Source organism: Prionailurus bengalensis, chromosome X (assembly GCF_016509475.1).
Source record: "Prionailurus bengalensis isolate Pbe53 chromosome X, Fcat_Pben_1.1_paternal_pri, whole genome shotgun sequence".
NCBI lineage: Eukaryota > Metazoa > Chordata > Mammalia > Carnivora > Felidae > Prionailurus > Prionailurus bengalensis.
In genome coordinates this window covers 81935819-81959028 of record NC_057361.1, presented here as the reverse complement: position 1 = coordinate 81959028, position 23210 = coordinate 81935819, and the positions used below count along the sequence as shown (strand labels likewise).

At 41.1% G+C, this 23210-nt stretch overlaps 1 non-coding gene across 1 annotated transcript; it reads right to left on the bottom strand.

The window, feature by feature from the left end:
• Positions 1-22135: 22135 nt before the first annotated feature.
• Positions 22136-22238, bottom strand: LOC122478083. Its single transcript, XR_006295847.1, has one exon. It is a non-coding gene; the product is annotated as a U6 spliceosomal RNA (small nuclear RNA).
• Between the last annotated feature and the right edge of the window lie 972 nt (positions 22239-23210).

The window sequence follows — 23210 nt, the reverse complement described above, 5'->3', positions numbered from 1 at the left end:
AAAAAAAAAACAAAAAAAAAACAAACAATAAATGATTCTTTAAATTTTTTTTTTCAACGTTTATTTTATTTTTGGGACAGAGAGAGACAGAGCATGAACGGGGGAGGGGCAGAGAGAGAGGGAGACACAGAATTGGAAACAGGCTCCAGGCTCTGAGCCATCAGCCCAGAGCCGGACGCGGGGCTCGAACTCACGGTCCGCGAGATCGTGACCTGGCTGAAGTCGGACGCTTAACCGACTGCGCCACCCAGGCGCCCCATTTTTTTTTTTTTATTAAATTTTTTTTTCAACGTTTATTTTATTTTTGGGACAGAGAGAGACAGAGCATGAACGGGGGAGGGGCAGAGAGAGAGGGAGACACAGAATCGGAAACAGAAATGATTCTTGATTCTAATTGCTTTCCAGGAAGTTTCTATCAGTTTAAAATCCCACCAGCAATGTGTGAGAGCATCTGCCTCACTGTCCATGGTCTACTTCAAGGAATAACAGATCTTTTAAAATGTTTGCCAATCAATATACTTTGCATGTTCTGGCATTACTAGTGAGGTAGAACAATGTATTTTTTGACTATTTATGTTTCTTTTCCTGTGAATTATGTCTTCAAACCTTTGCCAAGGTTTCTATTAGGGTCACTGTGTTTTTCTTATCAGTTTATATAAGCTCTTTATACACTCAAGATAATGACCCTCTGCCATACTTCTGTATTTTTTTCTGTTTGTTGCTTATTATTTAATGTGCTAATTGTATCTCTGTCATATAGAAATTTTTAAGGTTTATATAGTAATCTCTACCTACTTGGTATTTTTTTTCCTACTGGTTTTCAGTTTAGAAAAGTCCTCCTATAAACAAATTTCAGATGCATAATTATCTATGTTCTATTTTAGGGATTTTATGATTTGATTTTTTTGACTTTCAACTAATTCATCTGGCATTTTAGTTGATGCATGGTGGGAAGACTCAAATTTTAATGGACATCAGCTTCGGTGCTTGTTACAGACCCAAATATTTCTGAGCCTATCCCCCTGAGATTTCTATTCTGTAGGTGTGGGGTGGGGCTCAGTAATCCCCATTTTTTACAATCATCCCTGAGGATTACATTGTAGATGAGCCCTTGCCCACATTTTGAGAAATTCTTGCAGAACTCAGTGCTCTGTGCTCTGCCTTGGCACATAGACTTAGCACCTCCCATCTGGATAATTGCAGCAGTCTCCCTCAGCTTCCAGATCACTGCACCCTAAAATCTATCCTACACACAGCATCTAGAGTTCTGTTTCAGAAACATCTCATGCAAAACTCTTCATTAGCTGCCTATCGTGAAGGAAACTAGATCAAATCCCTCATCCAGCACTCCAGGCCCTTTATTATCTTCCCTGACCTATTGACCTGATCAACCAGATCACTAATGACTTCAGCACAACTCTCCTGTCTAGCCTGGCCTGCCTCCTCCTGGGCCTTGGACACAAATTGCTCATTCTTGTTTTCCTGTTGCAGCTCCTACCTCTCCTCGGGCTACTCAAATCCTATGCATTCAACTCAATTTTCACATTCTTTTCCTTCCCTGACTATTAAGATGATATACTGCTTTGCTAGAATTACCAAAGCCCAAGGCTGTGTAGTCTTCCGTTGTGAGTCTTCCCATCAGGTCACACAATTTAGAGGTTGTGGTCTGTACATTTATCCCTCACAACCTCTAATGAAGTCCTAAGGTCAAGAATGTGATTAATGGAGAATCTGGTTAATGGAAGTGATTTTTAAAAAATGTTTATTTATTTATTCTGAGAGAGAAAGTGCTCTTGCACACGTGAGCAGGGGAGGGACAGAGAGAGAAATAGAGGGAGAGTCAGAGAATTCCAAGCAGGGTCCATGCTGTCAGCACAGAACCTGACTCAGGGCTTGATCCCATGAACCGTGATCATGACCTGAGCTGAAATCAAGAGTCAGACGCTTAACCGACTGAGCCACCCAGGTGCCCTTAGAAGTGATTGTAATACATGTTATTTCTGAATGCTAATGCTGTAGCCTCTCAGAAATCTTTTCTTTGGATCAAAATGAGAACATTTGACAAATTTCTAGAGACTTCACCTTGTTGTGATTTGGTTTGCTGATAACAAAGTCAAGCAAAGGTTATCTCGGTTTCAGCTCTTATTTAATTTAACAATATTGCTTGTCATTTATGACATGTCCATTTATTGACTTTCCAGTTGAACAGTCCAACCTTTACTATAATATGGGATATTTCTTTCCCCTCTTACAAAGCTAATGATTTCTCTTTTATAGAATAACATGCTTTATCAGATTAAATAAATATAAAAGGGTTAAAGGCTAAATAATTACATTATAGCTTCCTTAATCTCTTTTCTCTCTTTACCCTCAGGGGTCTACCTTCTCAAATGACAGACTTGCTTTAAGGAGTTCGCTTGGATGCTCAGAAAAGTAAGGTTGGGAGTGAGTGAATATATGCCCTTTCCCTTTCAGGTAGACAAGGGGAGGAGTCAAATCAATTCATCAAATATTCATTGAGCTCCTATTAGGGAATCTGACTTTGTGCTAGGCACAACAATGAATGCCAAGATGAGAAACTGATAATGGAGCAAAAGGGCATGGGAAGGAGAAGAAAAAAGAGTGAGGAAAGGAATAAAGCCAGTTATATGCATAACAGGGGACTAAAAGAAGAGAAAGGGAGAAGAGAACCAAAGGTACATTCTCCAGCCTGGTCTCACTTGATAGCAATGTGCAGGCCTAGAAAGCTGAAGCAATGGTTTGAGTTCTAATAGTGCTTAAGAACCACTAGAGTGGTTAGGAGGACCATAAATAGAGTCAAGCATTTACCTACGCAAGTTTTTGGAATGGAAAGTAAAAGTTCTCTCTTTCTCTCTTTTTTTGAAATGGTATATACCCACGTATGCATGTGTGTATACATACACAGTATATAAAATTATTTTTGGGTGATGATAGCTAACACTTACTGAGTGTGTACTTACTGTGTTCTAAGTACTTTGCATATATTAACTTATTTCATCTTTATCACAGCCCTGTGAGGTAGGTGCGATTTTTATGGACATTTTTTTCAGATGAGGAAATTGAGGCACTGAGCAATTAAGTAACTTTCCCAAGTTCACACAGCTTATGACTGGTGGGTCTGGGCTTTGAAATTTGGTCTGGTTGACTTAATGTTTGCTGTTATTTGAGGTCCTTGGCCATGTTTAACTCACTACTGTACTCACTAGGGCTAATGCCTTGCACTTAATAGGCATGTTATACTTTGAATAAATAAATAACTGAAATGTTGGCTATAAAGTGCTTTCCAGTAAAGCCCAATTACTATTAAATATAAAAATTGGGGAGCCTGGGTGGCTCAGTCCGTTAGACCTCCGACTTCGGCTCAGGTCATGATCTCATTGTTCTCGGGTTCCGAGCTCCACATCGGCACCTGTACTGACAGTGTGGAGCCTGCTTGGGATCCTCTGTCTCCCACTCTCTGCCCCTCCACCGCTCTCTCTCTCACAAAATAAATAAACTTAAAAAAAACCATAAAAATTAAGTGTCATTTAATGTAGATTTACTTTGCTGTAAATCTTAATTCTATTCAAAACAATTTTTTTCCAGCACACATGTGTGTGCATACTTCAACGTTCTCTTACCCCTTTGGCTGGGCTCCTGACCTCTGTAAAAATTAGAGGAATCACTGAATGTAGTCCAGGAGCTGGCAAATGAATTAGTGGTATCTAGCTAGCCTCCTTCTGTATTTTGAAGTTGAAAAAACAATTCTTGTCCTGAGGTTTTAGGATTTAATAGCCCTGCGTGTGATCCACTTCAGAAACCAGGTTTACCTTGTCATAAGAACTTAACACTTTTCTGAAGCAATATAAAATAGGGGAACGAATGCCTGAAAACCATAGGGCCCCTAATAGGGCCGACTTTTACTAAAGGTTGCGATTTGAAGAAACCACCCCGCCCTTCATCTCCCAGTTTTCCAACCCGTCATGGATCTGAGCCCGCAATTTTGGTTGAGTTAAATTGCAAGCACCCCAGAAGTGGGTAGCACACTGTTCACACTTATCCAGATCCACCAATGGGGCGAGAAGTGCAGACGGTGGGCGGGGTCGCTGGGAGGGGAGGAGAGGGGACCTAGGGCAGAAACCTTAGGGAGGGCAGGTGGGGGGGGCAACGGGGCGTTTAGTGATTTTGAGGAAGGTCTCTAGAGAAGTGCCCCGGCAAAGTAGACAAAAGGACCCCCCGAAACTGGCTGCCCAGGGCAGGGGCGGCTGCCCGGCGCCTGGGAGGAGCGCCCCGTCGCGCACTGCCCCGGGCTGGCTGCGTGTGCGTCTGGAGTCGAGCCGCCCTGCGTACCAGGAAGTGACTCTCACTAGCGGCAGCCATTCAGGCCGTTGGCTGGCTTTTTCGTTCGCCGCCTCAGGTTCGTAAGAGGATTTATTGGTTACAAAGGTATGGGGGGGGGGGGTACGTGGAGAGCTCAGAAAGCCCGATTGAACCCTCACTGTATAGAAAACTGCTTACTGAGCCAGTCTGCCCGCGGGACGGGGCATTGAGCAGGCAGGCATGGACACGGAAGGGACCTGCCTGTATGAGGTTGCGTGCAGCCCTGCGGCAGCCGGTGCTCTGACCTCAGCCCTCCCCTGGCCCTGCACCTCTCGCCCTAATTCAGTGACAGTCTTAATTACAGACAAGGTGGGTAGAACTTGCCCGAAGAAGAGGGGGATGGAGGGGCTGGTGAAGCGGTTTGGTGGGGGAAGGACCTGATTGAATGTGGGTTGCCGTGAGGACTCAGCACTACACCCTTATGTCCATCTGGTTTATCCAAGAACCGTGTCTGGGACTAGGCCAACTCAAGGAAGAGTGAACAGAGAGTGTAAGCAGGACCCTTGTCTGTGGGTGAACATTTTGCTCCAAGAAGCTCCTTGACCCCACACGGATCAGACCTATCACAGATTGGAACCTCTCTGGGCATTTCAGGCAGGTTAGCTATCCTAGCCCTAGAAACGTAGTCTACCTTCCTATCTGGCAGCTCTGGACCCTGAGTTCCTTTCCGATTAATTCCTGAGGCAGAAACTGAGCAGTTTTCACATTTTTTTTAAACCCAAGCATTTATTTAAAACAAGAAAAGGTATGAAAAGAAAAGTCTTTTGAGTGGACAAATGCCTCCTGTGACATCAAGAAACAAAGAAATATAATCCACTTTGGTATTATTCTCCCTTGAAAAATATATTTCACTAGAGAAATTACTAAATATGATGAAAGGCTCTTTACCAGGACAGATGACTGGTTGGTGATAGTAGGGTCCTATTTGAGACCATATCTGATGATCTGGAGGAAGAGACCTAGATGGACAAAGGCCCTCCTGCTGAGGGGTACAGGGCAAGTGGAGCACAGTCATGGTGGCATTCACCAGTGAGAGGACCTACACACTCAAAACAAATTCTGATTGTTGTGGGGTATGGATAGCTGTCTTCAATTCTCAGCTCTCCTATCCCTCCTCCGGCAATCCCTAAATGGGCCTCCAGCTTCCTTCATCCTTGTCTGTCATCTGGAGGGACCAGTACCACTCCCTTTTCCCTCTCAGTGCCCATTCTTTATTCTTTGTCTCTTACCTCTTCACTCATTTCCTCTCTCTGGCCTTTGTATTTCTTCATATCAAATACATAACATTTGTGCCACTTTAGAAAAATGTTTATTGCAGGTTACACACTTTTGATAGTGTTAATAGGTGGTCCAAAGCAGGTCTTAAACTCACCACACTCTAGCAGGCACTAATGCAGAATGTTATTAAAGTTCTTTTGTTTGTGCTTTGTTTTTTAAGTTTCCTACATAATTTTACTTATCCTAACAGCACTTGCATACTTTATTACATCCCACTAGTTTTGCAGGTCCAACACATGGAACCATGAAGAAGTCAAGTGATGTGCTTCATATCAGAGCCTAAGGAAGGGCAGTGACTCGTGTTGAATGCCTGCCATATTAGGCACAGCCCTGAGCACTTCATACATATGAGCTTGTTTGATTCTTAGCACAACCCTGAAAGATAGGTGTTACTAGTCCTGTTTTTATGAGTGGTGACACTGAGATTCCTAGTGCTTAAGTAACTTGCCCAAAGTCACATAGCTAGTGGGAGGCAGAGCTGAGGTTAGAATATGGCTCCAAAGCTCATGTTATTAATGACTTGCCTCTTCCTGGGAGTAAATTGGATGGAGGGTGCTATGCATTAACACCTGAACTTTGGTACAACTTAAATATTTTTTTTAGAAATTTGAAATTCCCCCCAAATGCTTCCATGTTGTGACAGTTGCTTTCTTTAGTACTTTGTAAACACACAAAATGGTATATGGGCTAAATATTATAGCACCCATGTTGGCATCCTTTAAGTTACCTAGTGGTCATGGCATACTAACTTTACAGTAATAAGAGGAAGCCATGGAGGAATCTTTGTTAATAAATCTATTATTACATACATTGGAGATGTATGTGTGTGTGTGTGTGTGTGTGTGTGTGTGTGTATTCCGAATTAGGTATGACTTACCATTGGGATGTAATCCAAGATAGAGGACAAGGGCAAAAAGGTAATTTCGCAGCTCATCATTGATGTGTCCAGCCAAGTCCATTCACATATTCTTGGTGCTCAAACAAGTTACACGGAAATGATCAGGCACCATAAGGTAAATAGGCAAAACACTGAGTCATGTGTTAGAGGAAAATGGATTCCTTCTTCCTTCCAGAGTGAGGCTTTCACCTGTTCTAACTCTTACAGCTTATGCCTTATAGTTACCCCTACTTTAACTTCCCCCTACCCAGTCCCATACTGTCTTTAAACATCATGACACTTATAGTTAACACATACCGAGTTTTTTGCCAGGTGCTAGATGCTGTGCTCAGAGTTTTACAAACATCATCTCTATTTAATCTTCTGCTGAGTACTTTTTATTAATTATCCCTTATTTAACTCTTATAACCACGATATGAGGTAGGAACAATTATTATCTCCATTTTACAGATAAAAAAAAGGAAGGTGATAGGGAATGATTAACTTGCCAAGTAACTAGTAAGTGGTGGAGCCAGGGGACCACCCAGGTCTGCCTCCCTCTAGGGTCTGCATGCCTAGGATCTGAAACCTTCATTTGTCCCTCCTGTCTGCCACTTACTATTGTCTTCTTTACCTTTCTTTGGCCTCAGACATACTGGGTATGTCAGTGCCTTACTTAAAGGCATCTCCCTTGGCCTCTAAGCCCTGTGTTGTCCTGGTTTTCCTGGGTCACCAACATCTCTTCTTGTTCTCCAAATATTGCCTTTTTCCTAGGCATAGTCATTGGACTTTTGCTCTTCTCTTCACTGAAAGCTATTTTTTTTAAAGAATCTTACAGCTTGTATTTTTTATAGACACTCACTCAAATCTCTAGCTCTGACTTCTCTCATGACTTGTAGTACTGCTTCTCTATTTACTTGTTAGATGTTTCCATTTGGACATTTTCCTTACAATTGCAAACACATGCCTCAAAAATGAACTTTTTTAAAAAAAAAAGTTTCTCTCAAAAAGAAATAAACATTAAAAAAAGTTTATTTATTTATTTTTGAGAGAGAGAGAGAGAGAGAGAGAGAGAGATAGAGAGAAAGATAGAATCCCAAGCAGGGTCCACACTGCCAGCACAGAGCCCTACGTGGGCCTCAAACTGTGAGATCATGATCTGAGTCAAAATCAAGAGTCAGATGCTTTAACTGACTGAGCCACCCAGGTGCCCCATGAACTTGCTTTTTATTAACCTCCCCATTTCATCTTTATTTTTCTACATAAAGCCTCCCTCAACTCACTGTTGCCTTCACAATAAAGTCCATGTTTTATTCAGGCATTAAAGTTCTTCCAGATCTCACTTTGATGTAACTTTTCAGCTTCATTTCCTCTGTTCCCTAAAATGAACTATTGTTTTAGCCAGACTCATCTAGCTGTTGGCCTACAAACATCTGATTCACCTACCTGCCATCCTTTAAGACCTGATGCAAGGCTTACCTGCTCTGGGAAGTTTTTCTTGAGCATTTGTCAGGAACTAAGCATATTACATTATTTATTATTGTCGTTTCCTGCATCTGCACTTGATCTTCTCAATTAGATTGTAACCTTCGTGACCCTTCTCATATCTTGTGTGGCACAGTGCCTTGCACATAGTCAGCACTTATTAAATATTAGTGGGATGATTGGTTTTTGGGTGGGAAGGTAGAATATGGACAGGGATTAGCCATAGAAGTGTATCCAAGTATGTTCATCTCTTCCCTGGAGGACAAAGAATGTATTTTTCTCATCTTTTTATTTTGGGAACCTAAGCCAGTGCCCGGCATGCAGTAATTCAGTTCCTTTCAGCAGGCCTGTTTTTACCAAGTATTGACTCTTCCAGGCACTGTGCTGGGTGCTGAGTTTCCATAGGGTTTGTAAATGAATGAAGGGTTTTGGGAGTCGTGCTTCTGTTTCCCAACTTCTGTTTGTTCACCTTTCATGCAGGTGAATTTCAGTATTTTGGTGCTTGGCAGGGATTATGAGAAGAGTCCCAATGCATAGCCTAAGGTGTTTCTTCTCCAAGTTTGGTCTCATCTCCAAACGAGGACTGCTCCCTTGGTGTGCCATAAAACCTCCAGGTTGGTCACAGCTCTTTTTGGGCAGAGCATGTAAGGGAAACTTCATGCATATGATAGGCAAGAAGTGTCAAAGAGGACAGAAAAGGCACAAGAAACCAAGCCATCTTGGACCACTCGATGGTTCCTAGGAGGAAAGGTAAGGCCCAGGCTGATATCCTTTCCCCTTAGCAAGTGTGAATCTCTGGGCCTACTAAAATTCTGTATGCCTGATGTAACTAACATGGCATTGCAAGGATTCTAGGGGGCACCCAAGTTAGAATACCCAGGGCAGTCTTGAAGACATTGGAGGAATGTTGGTAGAAATGCTTTGTGATGGCAGAAAATATTCTCCTTGCCTCTAAGTGTGTTTTTCACAGAAATGAAATCTTAAACTGGGACCTTGTCTCTAAAAAGGTCCAGGGAAGGTATGCTGGAAATCAGGGATCCAGAGAAAGAACGTACAAATGAATAGTCCTGTTGCAGCGATGAAAACACAAACATACCTCATTTTATACAACAAATGTATTTTCTAAATCAAACTATATTTTAAAAGCATTAGGGAGGTGAGCTATTTAAAGGAACCCAACAGTGAAGCCTTTTGTAATATGATTAATTACCTCCTGATAAATCTGGATTTTTCTTATATTAAATTTGCCCATCTGTTCTGTTTTCTTAAGTAGACAGCACCAAAATGGGCTCTTCTCCCAGACTGTATCTCCCCAGGGACATGAGAGTTAGGTTTTCTGAATAAGTAAAATGCCAGAAAAAATGGTGGCAGAAAGTACTTATGCATAGTAGGAGCTCAGTATATATTTATATAATGAATGAAGTGCTTGAATCATTTTATTTAAGGCTGGCTGATGTTGTGACACCACTCTGGATGGCTGAGCTATGAGGAACAGCTCAAGGTTGGTACCCAGCTTAAGTCTTCACTTCTCCATTCCATCAGGATGAATGGTGCCAGACTTGTAGGAAACCTGACTGCACAGCTCTATCCAGATACCCAAGCAGGTGCTTAAAATCAATACCTGCACTTTCTAACACAGTAGCCACTAAGCTACATGTGGCTGTTTGATTTTAAACACAGTCAATTCTGCTATAATGCTTGTTTTAAAAATTGAAATTTGTTCAAGGGATTGATAGATCAGGGAACAATTTGAACATAATGCACATTTCACGTTGGCTTAGGAGTGATTTTGTCCACGAGAAACACCAGATGAAAGAAGGAAACTGCACCTGGCAGAACTGAGCTGCATAAGAATACCTGAAGTGAACATGCACACATACCTCAAACGTCTGCCGCGTACCATTGCGCACTGAGTGTGTTATGAACCACAGTCAGCCACTTCTGCCGCTATATCTTTCTGTGTGTGACACATAACCCTCCTTTTACCACTTCATGATAACTCACAAGTGGACATTTCCACAAGCAAACTTCAGGTCTTTGTTGGGGTAAAGTGCCATCCTTATTGTGGTATGCATCTATACATTTCTCAACCATTTAAACATGTGTAAAACTGTATTACTCTTTTTTGTTAGGCTCCTATCTTTTCTTTTTTTTTTTAATTTTTTTTCAACGTTTATTTATTTTGGGGACAGAGAGAGACAGAGCATGAACGGAGGAGGAGCAGAGAGAGAGAGGGAGACACAGAATGGGAAACAGGCTCCAGGCTCTGAGCCATCAGCCCAGAGCCCGACGCGGGGCTCGAACTCACGGACCGCGAGATCGTGACCTGGCTGAAGTCGGACGCTTAACCGACTGCGCCACCCAGGTGCCCCTCTTTTCTTTAAGTTTATTTATTTTGAGAGAGAGAGAGAGAGAGAGAGAGAGAGAGAGAGAGAGAGTGTTGTGTGAGTGGGGGAGGGGCAGAGAGAGAGGGAGATGGAGAATCCCAAGCAGGCTCTGCACTGTTGACACAGAGCCCGATGCAGGGGTTCGAACTCATGAACTGTGAGATCATGACCTGAGCCAAAATCAAGAGTTGGATGATTAACCAACTGAGCCACCCAGGTACCCCAGTTCCTATCTTTTCTATATGCATTACTGATAAAGTTTTGGAATATGTGTGCCTGACCCCATTTTTACCATGAGCCCTGTGTTGTTTTTTTTTTAAGTTTTAGTTCCAGTACAGTTAACATACATTATTAAATTAGTTTCAGGTGTACACTATAGTGATTCGACAATTCTGTATATTAGTGCTCATCAAGGCAAGGGTACTTTTTTGAAAATTTTTTTACATTTGTTTATTTGTGTGAGAGAGAAACAGCATGCGGGCAGGGGAGGGGCAGAGAGAGAGGGAGACACAGAATCTGATGCAAGCTCCAGGCTCTGAGCTGTTGTCACGGAGCCCAATGCGGGGCTTGAACCCACGAATCCTGAGCTGAAGTCGGATGCTTAACCAGTTGAGCCACCCAGGTGCCCCAAGACAAGTGTACTTTTAATACCCTGTGATTTCTTTTGTGTAATTTGCATAGCATAGTGTAGAAATCCATATTATAGCAAAGGTAACTGTATAAGTTAATTAAAATTAAATAAGATTAAAAATTAAATTCTTCAGTCACATGAGCTTCATTTCACGTGCTCATTAGCCATGTGTGGCTTGGGGTTACCATATCATATAGAATATAATACCGATATAAAACATTTTCATTATCACAACAAGTTCTACTGGACAGCACCGACATATAGCTTGAGTGTTCAGTCTGAAAGTCAGATAAAATGAAGAGCTTATACAAGAGCTCACTCTTGACCTTTCTCCCAATACCTTCTTAGGTCTGTTACTGTTCCATCATTATAGGTTCCTTATTTGCTCTGACCATGACACAAGAATCAGTGGGACAACCTTCTCTTATCCTGTTTGTTTTCCATTCTTTGAGGTGATATTGCATAAGACTTCTTGTTTCATTATATATATTCCTTTTAGATGAAATTTGAAGCTCAGAAGAAGATTTTACAGAGACTAGAGTCTTACCTCCAAATGCTCAATGGTGTCAATGTGACAACATCTATACCCAGACCTGAGGGGCTCTGTTGTCTTCTCCATCTATTATACCCTTTGTAAGCCACCACTTCCCTATCCTTTATCTGCTAAGTCCCCTTATTAGCTATTAAGCTAATAATATCACTGGGCACTTATTGGGCATTTCCTGGGGACCAGGCCCTGTGCTAAGTGATTAGCACACATCACTGTCTAGTTTACTGTTTATAGTCACCCTGAGGGGTAGGCACTATTATTTTACAGACGAGAGATTAAATAATTTGTCCCAAGACACACATCTAGAAAGTGCCAGAGCTGAAGTTCACACTCAGGTCTATTCAATGCAAAGCCTACTTTCTCAACCACTATAGTATTTTCTCCTTAGAAGGATTTCAGAATTTGGAAACCTAATGAGGCCTCAGAGAGGCAGAACTTAATTTATGGCAGAGGTTGGCAAACTATGGGCCTTAGGCCACATCTGTCCCACACCTGAGCTTTATTTTATAAATAAAGTTTTATTGGAACATAACTGAGCTCACTTGTTTCTGAATTGTCTGTGGCTGCTTTTGCACTGCATGGCAGAGTTAAGTGATTGTGACAGGAACCACATGGCCTGCAAAACCTAAAATTATTATCTGGCTCTCTACTGAGAAAGCTTGCTGACCCATACTTCATGACAAGATTGAAACTCCTTTGCACTATGGAGTATCTGGAGTGTCTTGACCTCAGCTATGGACTTTCACATATGCCATACCTTCCAAGCAAGCATCATTTATTTGCCCTCATGAGAGAACATTCTTACATCCCTTTTACTGCTGTGCTCTTCAATTTCATTTGTCCTGTTGTGCCTCTCCTGCCCTGCCTTCTCCAGCCTGTCATCAATGGCTACTGAAACAAGTCCACCTTCTCTGTGAACTGAGGTCCAGATGGCAATCCAAAGACTGTGGGGCACTACTTGGGAATCTGGAGAGGTCAGTTGAAGACCATGACTAGTAGAAATAACAAACCAAGGGCTGAGAGGAGAGGGAAGGTTTAGGAACAGTGTCAGTGGGAGTGGAGAGGGGTGGAAAACATGGTGGCCTTAAAGGAGAAAGATGAATTCTTTGATGCAGAACGTGATCACAAAGTTAATTTTGGATTCCTTTTGGTGGGTAGTCATTGTAACATAGTGCTAGGAATCACAACCCTCACCCTTTTTTCCTCGAAAAGTCATATGCCTGAGCCCCATTTAGCACTTAGTAAATGTTAATGTTGCTGCTGCCCACACATTATCGTCATCATCATTTTATGCTACTTTCTGTACTGGGAGCAGTCTCCTTTTTATTACAGAGTTGGCTTTTCTGTTTCATAGTCCTACATCCCTAAAAACTAGAGCTTTCTGTCATAAATCTGCCTTAAAATAATTGGTAGGGGTGAGTGGTAGTAAGGGAAATCACAATGGCATATTTCTGAGATTTAATCCCAGTACCCATTCCAAGATTCCATTCCTGAACTTTCCATTTACCCATTTTCAACAAATCCACTTGAAACACCATCATTTTATATTAGTCACACTGTTTAATACCCATGTGCTTAAACCAGAGTTCATTAGGGCAGGCACTTGGCTTTCCCCCCTCTGTGTGATGAATTAAATGAGTATATGACGTCAGTGTTCTATTCAGTAACAAAAACAAAACCCATTACCTGTTATTTCCCTGTTAAAATCTTAACATAAAGCAGACCTTGTCATACTGTGCATTTGTAGCATGTGAGAAAATATTGCAGACTAGCTCCATTAAGAATAAGCTTCATAATGGCTAGACCAGGAAACAGGTTTTCTCTGAAAAATAGCCTTGAGCTTGAATAGGCACTTTGCTGCCTCAAATCTGTGTTTGCCTCTCTGAAGGAGGGAATTTAAATTGACAGACATTTTCTTTTAAATAATCTTTTATCAAGAAAACAATGTAAATCAAATTATTTTTCTTTCTTTAGACAGAAACATCATCTGTGTGTGGTCTAACCATTTGAAAAACATCCCTGAGAAACACAATCAAGTGGCACAGGTAATGAGGAACAAGGGCTGGTTGAAGATGACCTGAGGCATTGCAGTCTGTAATAGTAGTGTCCCTGACATTTTAATAATAGAGTGGCTACTGGTGCTACAGGGGAGGAGGGGCTCTGTTTTGTAAGCATACCTTGTAACACAGAAAGAGAACATTGCTAAGTGTTTCATTTCCAGAAGAGTGGAGAGCAAGACAGGGAACTGAATCCATTATTGCACATGTCAGGCATCCAAGGAATTTAATAGGAAGGAGGTATTAGGAGAGAGGTACTGATGAGGGCAGTATAACAAGTGGCGAGTGTCTGAAATATTTGGAAGACTAGTGTTTTTGGCAGAATAGAACTGAGAAATATCAAGAGAGATGTAGGTGATACGGCATCTACATCATAAGGTTGGCCTCTAAGACATTTTTATATCCTTTTCTTTCATGCACCTACTATTTATTGAGTGCCTCCTGTGTGTCCAGCACTGCGCTAGGTGCTGGGGATCCAATGATGACTCAAGCAGATATGGTACCTGCCCTTGTGGAACTTAAAAAAAAAAAAGTCAAAAGCCTTGCTCATAAGGACTGAATAGGACTCCCAGCTGACACTCTTGGTTCCCTTTTGCTTCTTACCAATGCCCACCCTCCTAATGATTCAGGTTTCTAAAACTTGGGTGGTACCTTCTAATAGGACACATATTTTTTTCTAATTTATTCTAGAGGGAGAGAGCATGTGAATGGGAGAGAGGGGCAGAGGAGAGAAAGAGAGAATCTTTTTTTAAAAAAAATTTTTAACGTTCATTCACTTTTTGAGAGACAGAGACAGAGTGTGAACAGGGGAGGCGCAGAGAGAGGGGGAGAAACAGAATCTGAAAGCAGATTCCAGGCTCTGAGCTGTCAGCACAGAGCCTGACATGGGGCTCGAACTCAAGAACTGTTAGATCATGACCTGAGCCAAAGTCAGGCACTTAACCGTCTAAGCCCCAAGAAAGATAGAATCTTAAGCAAGCTCCACGCTCAGTGTGGAACACAACATGGGGCTGGATCCCACGACCCTGGTGTCATGAGTCAAATAAAGGCCAGATGCCCATTGTAATAAAAGTAATATTGTATATATTATAGCACTAGGTTGTTCTCACTTTTTTTTATACCTTCATCTCTCTTTCTGTGTTAGTGGTAGTGACATTCCATTCCATTAAGACGATAGGATAACCCTAGTTTGTCCTGATTTGAGGTTTAAATATCTACTCTTGAATATTGAGTCAAAATACGGATTTTATGGGAGTGGACAGCCAGAGCACCAAGACCTAAGAAGCAGTCTTTAAATAAAATACTATCAAAGGGCCACATTGGGGCGCCTGGGTGGCGCAGTCGGTTAAGCATCCGACTTCAGCCAGGTCACGATCTCGCGGTCCAGGAGTTCGAGCCTCGCATCAGGCTCTGGGCTGATGGCTCAGAGCCTGGAGCCTGTTTCCGATTCTGTGTCTCCCTCTCTCTCTGCCCCTCCCCCGTTCATGCTCTGTCTCTCTCTGTCCCAAAAATAAATAAACGTTGAAAAAAAAAATTTTTTTTTAAAATAAAAAAAAAAGGGCCACCTGGGTGACTCAGGTGAACATCTGACTCCTGCTTTCAGTTCCAGTCATGATTGCACAGCTTTGTGGATTCAAGCCCCACCTTTGGCTCTGCACTGGCAGCATGAAGCCTGCTTGGGATTCTCTCTCTCCCTCTCTCTCTCTCTGCCCCTCCCCTACTTGTGCTGTCTCTCTCAAAATAAACACACTTAAAATTTTTTTAAATCCTTTAAAGAAATAGAAGTACATAGTTTTCAAAGACAAATACTACTAACAGGTTAGTAAGGAAAAATGGTGCTCTTCTGCCCCACCCTTCCATGCTCTTGAATCTTGCTCCCCAGAAAGAACAGCAATTATTTTAGCTATTTCTTCTGGGGTTCGATATTTCCAAATAGTACATTATTCTCATGTATTTTGATTTATCGAAGTTACATATTATTTGTTGACTTCCAGTTATGGTGTATAAGAATTCTCTCTTATTTTGTCTGTCTTCCCAAATTACCCTTCTTCTTCTATGTTTATAGCACAATTCTTGGTTAAATAAATATTTAGTATTGACATTGTTATAGTTATGTAGATATTCACTCCTGAGCCAAGCACATGTATATGATTGTATTTTCCTTTATTGTACAAATTTTCCTTTCATTTTATATTTTGAAGAACTGAAAACATGTAAAAGTAGAGAGTAGTATAATGAACCCTACATATCCATTACCCAGCTTCAACAATTATCAGTATGTGTACAATCTTATTTTATCTATACTCTCACCCACCTCACCTTCCACCAACATATTTGGATTAGTGTGAGGCAAATTCCAGATATTGTATCATATAAAATGTAAATACTTCAGTGTGAGTTCTAGAAGAAAGAACTCAGGGGTGTTTGGGTGGCTCAGTTGGTTAAGCGTCCAATCGGCTCAGGTCATGACGACTTCGGATCTTGCGGTTCACGAGCTCAAGCCCTGCGTTGGGCTCTGTGCTGACAGCTCAGATCCTGGATTCTGCTTCAGATTCTGTGTCTCCTTCTCTCTATGCCCCTCCCCTGCTTATACTCTCTCTCTCTCAAAAATAAATATTAAAAAAAATAAAGAACTTAATTTTTTTTTTTTTAATTTTTTTTTTCAACGTTTATTTATTTTTGGGACAGAGAGAGACAGAGCATGAACGGGGGAGGGGCCGAGAGAGAGGGAGACACAGAATCGGAAACAGGCTCCAGGCTCTGAGCCATCAGCCTGGACGCGGGGCTCGAACTCGCGGACCGCGAGATCGTGACCTGGCTGAAGTCGGACGCTTAACCGACTGCGCCACCCAGGGGCCCCAAGAACTTAATTTTTTAAACATAACTTCATAACATTATTATACCTGGAAACAAATATTTAACCCATAATATAATCAAATATCCAATAAATGTTCAGATTTGACACCTATTTATCATATAAATGGTTTGAGTTTTACATTTGGTTTGTTCAAATCAGTATTCAAACAAGGTGTACACTTTGCATTTAATTAACATGTCTCTTCCTTCTCTTTTAATTTGTAAGTACCCTTCCTTCTTAATTTTTTTGTTCTTACAATTTATTTTTTGAAGAAACTGATTGGTTTTCCTGTGGAAATTCTCGTTCTGGATTTTGTAAGTTTATTTTGAGAGAGAGATAGAGACCAAGTAGGGGAGGGGCAGAGAGAGAGAGGGAGACAGAATCCCAAGCAGGCTCCATGCTGCCAGCACAGGGTCTGATTCAGGGCTCGAACCTACTAATGTCAGATCATGACCTGAGGCAAAGTCAAGAGTCAGACGCTCAACCAACTGAACTGTACAATGCTCCTCTTGTGCTGGATTTTGCTTATTGAATTCTCATGATGTCATTTAATGTTCTTCCTCTATCGCCAGTATTTCCTGTAAACTGGTAGATCTAGAATGTTGATTCGATTCAGATTTAATTTGAGGTGAGAATATTTTTTAATGCATATATGTCTGATAGGCCCTCTTGGTGATGTTAAGATTGAACAGTGGATTCAGTGTCATCAGCTCGATCCACTCATTGAAAAATTTCCTGTAGGGGCCTCTGAGTGGCTCAGTCAGTTAAACGTCCAACTCTGTATTTCGGCTCAGGTCATGATCTCAGGGTCATGGGATTGAACCCTGTGTTGGGCTCCACGCTGGTCATGGAGCCTGCTTAAGATTCCCTCTCTTCCCTGCCCCCACCTCTGCCTTTCCCCTACTCATGCTCTCTCGCTCTCTCTCTCTCTCTCCCCCTCAAAAAAAATTCTGTTAGCTTTTCACGTAACGGTTTTAGCAGCCATTGGTGATCATTGCCTAGTCTATCATGTTTTCTTCATTTATTAGTTGGAATTCTTCTAAAAATCACTTTTCCTTATTCCTTATCCTTATTTGGTTACCCTGATGTACTGATACAATCAATACAGGCTAAATCCTTGGTTATTTCATCTTCTTCAAACGATGATTAGTTACATTTGTTTGTTTCAGTATCACTGTAAACTCATGGATATTTAACATACTTGATATGTTTTAGTCTATTGCATTTACTATTATTTTTTGATACTCAAGTTCCATTTTTAACCAATCAGAACCTCTCTACATTGTCTTAGAGCCTTAGGATGGCCCTGATAGTTGTGTAAAGCTAAGATATTTCTAGCACATCTAATGTGTTTTCTGCTTGAGACTGGGAATCAGCCATTTCTTCAAGGAATCCTTGTCTCTTTTAGTGGGAAATGGTATTTGGAGGCTACAGTATGGGTGCTTAGGGGTGCTTATTTATACTGGATTGGTAATACTTCAAGGCCTTTCTACTGGGCAGAGCTAGGGAATATTTTTTAAAGAGAAAATATTAGTTCATAGTGATATATTCAAATCGAATTTGGAATGACAGAACTTTTACTTAAATCCTTTGATTTTTGTCTTTTGTCTTACAATGAAAATTTTAGTCCTGACAACATTAAAATAATTACTTATTTATTATATCTTACTACATATATATATATATCTTATATGTATCCTAATGTATATATACACACACACACACACATATATGTATCCTACTATATATATATATAATAATTTCCAAACAAGAGTACCAATATTATTACCAACAAATGATAACTGAAAAGAGCTCAAGATGTATGTCCAGTTCTTTTTTTTTTTAATTATCATGCCTCTTGAAATAGTACCTCTCTCTGTTCTTTGTAGTTAAGCCACTAACTTGATACTTGATATATGGGTTCTTTTTGATTTTTTTTTCATTTTGCTTGCTTTCAAATTTTAGGGCTTGTAGTTTTTTCATTTTGATTAAATTTTGTTTTATATTTGTAAAATATTTACATGGTTGCAAAGTCAAATCTGCAAAATAAATGTATATTTAGAAAGGTCTAGCTTTAGGGGCGCCTGGGTGGCGCAGTCGGTTAGGCGTCCGACTTCAGCCAGGTCACGCTCTCGCAGTCCGTGAGTTCGAGCCCCGCGTCGGGCTCTGGGCTGATGGCTCAGAGCCTGGAGCCTGTTTCCGATTCTGTGCCTCCCTCTCTCTCTGCCCCTCCCCCGTTCATGCTCTGTCTCTCTCTGTCCCAAAAGTAAATAAACGTTGAAAAAAGAAATTAAAAAAAAAAAAGAAAGGTTTAGCTTTCATCTCTACCCAGTTCCCCACCTCCTTCTATAAGTAACAAATTTTGTTTTTGCTTATTTTTAAAAAATAAGCTTTTCTTGGCTCAAAGGTAGCTTAATATGGACTCTGTTCTGCACCTGTTTTTTTTCACATAATACTGCACTTCATCTTTTTTATTTTTTAGCAAGAGAGAGTGAGAGCACGTGGGGGAGAGGGGCAGAGAGAGACAGAGAATCTCAAGCAGGCTCTGCACTGAGGGAGGCTGATGCGGGGCTCCATCCCACAACCCTGGGATCGTGACCTGAGCCGAAACCAAGAGTCGGACACTCAGGTGACTGAGCGACCCAGGCATCCCTCTGTTGTGTGTGTGTGTGTGTGTGTGTGTGTGTGTGTATGTGTGTATATATGTGTGTATATATAGTGTATGATGTGATGGATGTTTATAACTTTTTATTGACATGAATAATTACCTCATTTTCCCATTGGTTTAGTTTTTTATGAACCTGTTGCTAATTTTTTCTGCAAATGCTCTAAGAGCTCTGTCAAACATTCATCTATATTCTCCCTATGCTCAACAACTTGAGTTTAGTTTTTTCCCCGGAAGACATTTTTCTGAGAATCTTCCATCCTAGGCTCCTGAGGCCCTCTGCTGCTTTCCTGTCCTGTCTCCCAGAGCCCCTGTCTTCCTTTTTCTGGTTTATACCCCCTTTTGGATGGAATACGACCTCCATTAGCTTCCTGAGGAAGAGTGCCTAGGAGGTAAACTTCTAGAGCTTTTGCGTGTCTGTAAGTGTCTTTTCATTCCTGACACATGACTTAAACTTTCTCTAGATTTCTAGATTTGTGTTTGAATAATTGGCCTTTATAAATTTGAAGACATGGCTTGATTGTCATCTGGCTGCCAGTGTTGTATGAGTCTAAATGCTACTTTAGGTCCTATAGGTAATTTCTCTCCTCTTTTTTTTTTTCTAGAAACTTTTAGGGAATCTCTTTATCCCTGAAACTTCTTGACCATGTGGGCTTTTTTTTTTCCCCATTCATTGTGGTGGGTACATTTTAGGCCTTGTCAGTCAGGAAGCTAATACTTTCAGAAATTTTCCTGTATTATTTCCTCCTTCCCCTCATTTTCTATATTTTCTTTGTATCTCCTATTATTTGGATTTTGGACCTCGTGGATTGATTCCATAATGTGTTACTCATTCCTCTCCTATTTTCCATCGCTGCCTTTTTGTTTTCATTTATATGAAATTTTCTTGATATAAATGACAACATCTTCATTGAAATTTTTTCTACCGTGCTACCTTTAATTTTCAAAAGGTTTTTCTTCTTCTCTGTTCCTTTAGTATAACATCTTGTTCTCTTTTTAGTAATATGATTAAGTGTGTGTGTGTGTATTTTTTCTGTTCTTTGAATTGTCTGTTTCCTTCAGGAATTTTTTTCCTGTTTTTGTCACTGTCTTTCACAATTGAGACTTCAATCAAACAGCTGGTGATACTTGGTTGACTATTCTGTTCATATTTAAGAGTGAGGCCTTGGGGCTCAGTCGGTTAAGCTTCTGATTCTTGATTTCAACTCATGTCATGATCTCATGGTTCAGTTCCTGAGTTTGAGCACCACATTGGCCTCTGTGCTGACAATGTGGAGCCTGCTTGGGATTCTGTCTTCCTCTCAAAATGTTCCTCCCCTGCTTGTGCTCTCTCTCTCTCTGAAAATAAATAAACTTTTTAAAAAATATTTATTTATTTTTGAGACAGAGAGAGACACTGTGAGTGGTGGAGGGGCAGAGAGAAAGGGAGACCCAGAATCCTGAGCAGCTCCACGCTCCAGGCTCCAGGCTCCAGGCTCCAGGCTCCAGGCTCCTAGCTGTGAGCACAGGACCCAGTGCAGGGCTCGAACTCATGAAGCTCAGATCATGACCTGAGCCGAAGTGGGATGCTTAACCAACTGAGCCACCCAGGTGCCCCAATAAATAAACTTAAAAAAAATAGAGTGAGGCATTAAAAACCTGATTGGCAGTTCAGCTTGAGTGGGTTTGTTGATTCTTGGCTTTACTGCTAGTGATTGTGTCGGGGTGTCCCCCATATGTGTCTCAGAAGATCTTTAGTTTGGGACTATTCAGTTTCTTGAGAGAATTATCTCCAAGTTTCTTGCCTGGCTGCTGGACTTTTAGAGTTGGAGCATCCTAGAGGAGTGGGATTCCCACCATGTAGAATGCAGATCTGCATGGAATGTTCCAGGTTCCACCCCTCTACCACTACAACAGTGCCTGGTATCTCCAAACTAAGAGCTTTTGTGGGTTCATTTTCTCGGGGGAAAAAGATTTCCAGTCTCTTGCTACAGAAAAATGGATGTTCTTGGTAGGATGAAGATGTTTACCAGTTTTGTGTCTAGGCTTTCAATCAGACCCTCTTTTTAGCCTTGTGCCTTACTTGTATCTTCAGGTTTGAGTCTTGCCTGGGTTGTGTGGAGCAGATCAGCCTTGTATCTTATCAGGTCCCCCTTTATAGGCAATCCAGATGTAGCTTCTTTCATCTTGCTTCAGTTGTCACTTCAGCATGTTTTCCATCTTCTTGTCTTTTCTGTTTTGGTCTTGTCTTCTCTATCATTATCCTTGTTGTTCCTTTCATTTATTAATTCATCAAATACTATTGAGTACTTTCAAGTGCCAGACACTATTCTTGGTGCTTAGGATACAATAAGGAAGAAAATCTATCCCTTCCCTGTAGAACTTACATTTTAGAGAGATAGTTTTAAAAAAGCATAATAAAGTATATTGTACGTTATGTTATAAGGTGACAAGTGTGGCTATAATCTGAATGTTTGTGTCACCCCAAATTTTATATGTTGAAATCCTAACACCCAAGGTGATAGTATTAGGAGGTGAGGTCTTCAGGAGGTGATTAGGCCCTCATGATTAGGATTAGTGCCCTTGTGAAAGAGACCCCAGAGAGCTAGCTTGTCCCTTCTGCTATGTGAGGTTACAGTGAAAAGATGGCTACCAGTGAGGAAACAGGTTCTCATAAGACACTGAATTTGCCAGCGTCTTGATCTTGGACTTCCCAACCGCCAGATCTGTGAGACATAAATTTCTCTTGTTTATAAGCCACTCAGTCTGTGGTATTTTTGTTCTAGCAGCTCAGCCAGAGTAAGATAAGTGCCACGGAAAAGTACAGCAGGATCAGGAGGATAAGAAATTCTCGGGTTGGGGGAAGCATAGGTTGTACCTTTTTTTTGTTGTTCTAGAACTTAAAAATATTAACTAGGTTTATTTAGAGGTAAGGAGTTAAATCATGATTCTACAAGTAGCAAATTTTGTGTTTATCCTTTGAAATTATAAAAATATGGAGTGCTTCATGAATTTGTAGCATCCTTGCACAGGGGCCATGCTAAATCTCTGTATCGTTCCAATTTTGGTATATGTGCTGCTGAAGGGAGTACTGGCTGTAATTTTAAATAGGGTTAACCTAGGCTTCATGAAGAAGAAGGTATTTGAATAAAGCAGTGACTCTCAACTGTGGGTGTGGGGGTTTGCCTTGTGGAGGACATTTGGCAATGTCTAGAGACCTTTTTGGTTGTAATCACTAGGGGATGATTCAGCAGTGCTGCTGGCATCTACTGGGTGGAGGCCAGGGATGCTCTTAAGCATCCTACAATGCATGGGACAGCTCCCTACAACAAAGAATTATCTGGCCCAAAATATTAGTAGTGCTGAGGATGAGAAACCTTGCATTTAAAACTTAGAGGCAATGAGGGTGTTGGATATGCAGAGGTCTGAGGGAGGAGCATTCTAGCAAAAGAGAAAAGCCATGGCAAAGGCCCTAAGATGGGAATGTGACAGGTTTTTTAGAGAAACTGAATGTAGGCCCAGAAGCACAATAGGACATGAGGTAAGATGAAGAGGGGCAACATTATGTAGTGACTTGGGGGGTCATTGCAGGGACTTTGGCTTTTATTCTGAGCCAGTGGAGGTTTTGATGGCGAGGACATGTCATGATAGGATTTAGCTTTCACAGACTCACTCTGGCTGTTGTGTATGGATTATTGGAGGGAAAGTGAGAGATGATATAGAGCAGTGGTAGGTAGCAGTGGAGATGGATGTATGTTGAAGCTAGAACAATAGGATTTCCTGAAGGGTCGAATGAAAAATGTAAGAGAAAGAGAGGAGTGAAAAATGGCTTCAGGTTGTTGGGGGGAGCAATTGGAATGAGGGAGTTACTGTCAACTGAGGTAGCAAAGACTGGTAGAGCAGATTGGGTGGGGAGAAGTTAGTAGTTCAGTTTTAGAATGGTGTGGTTGAAATCCGTATTAGATATCTGAGTGAATATGTTAAATAGTTGGTTGGATAGGTTAGAGGTTTAAGAGTAGGAATCCGGGTAATGTAAACGTGTAGATGTTAATTTTTTAAATATT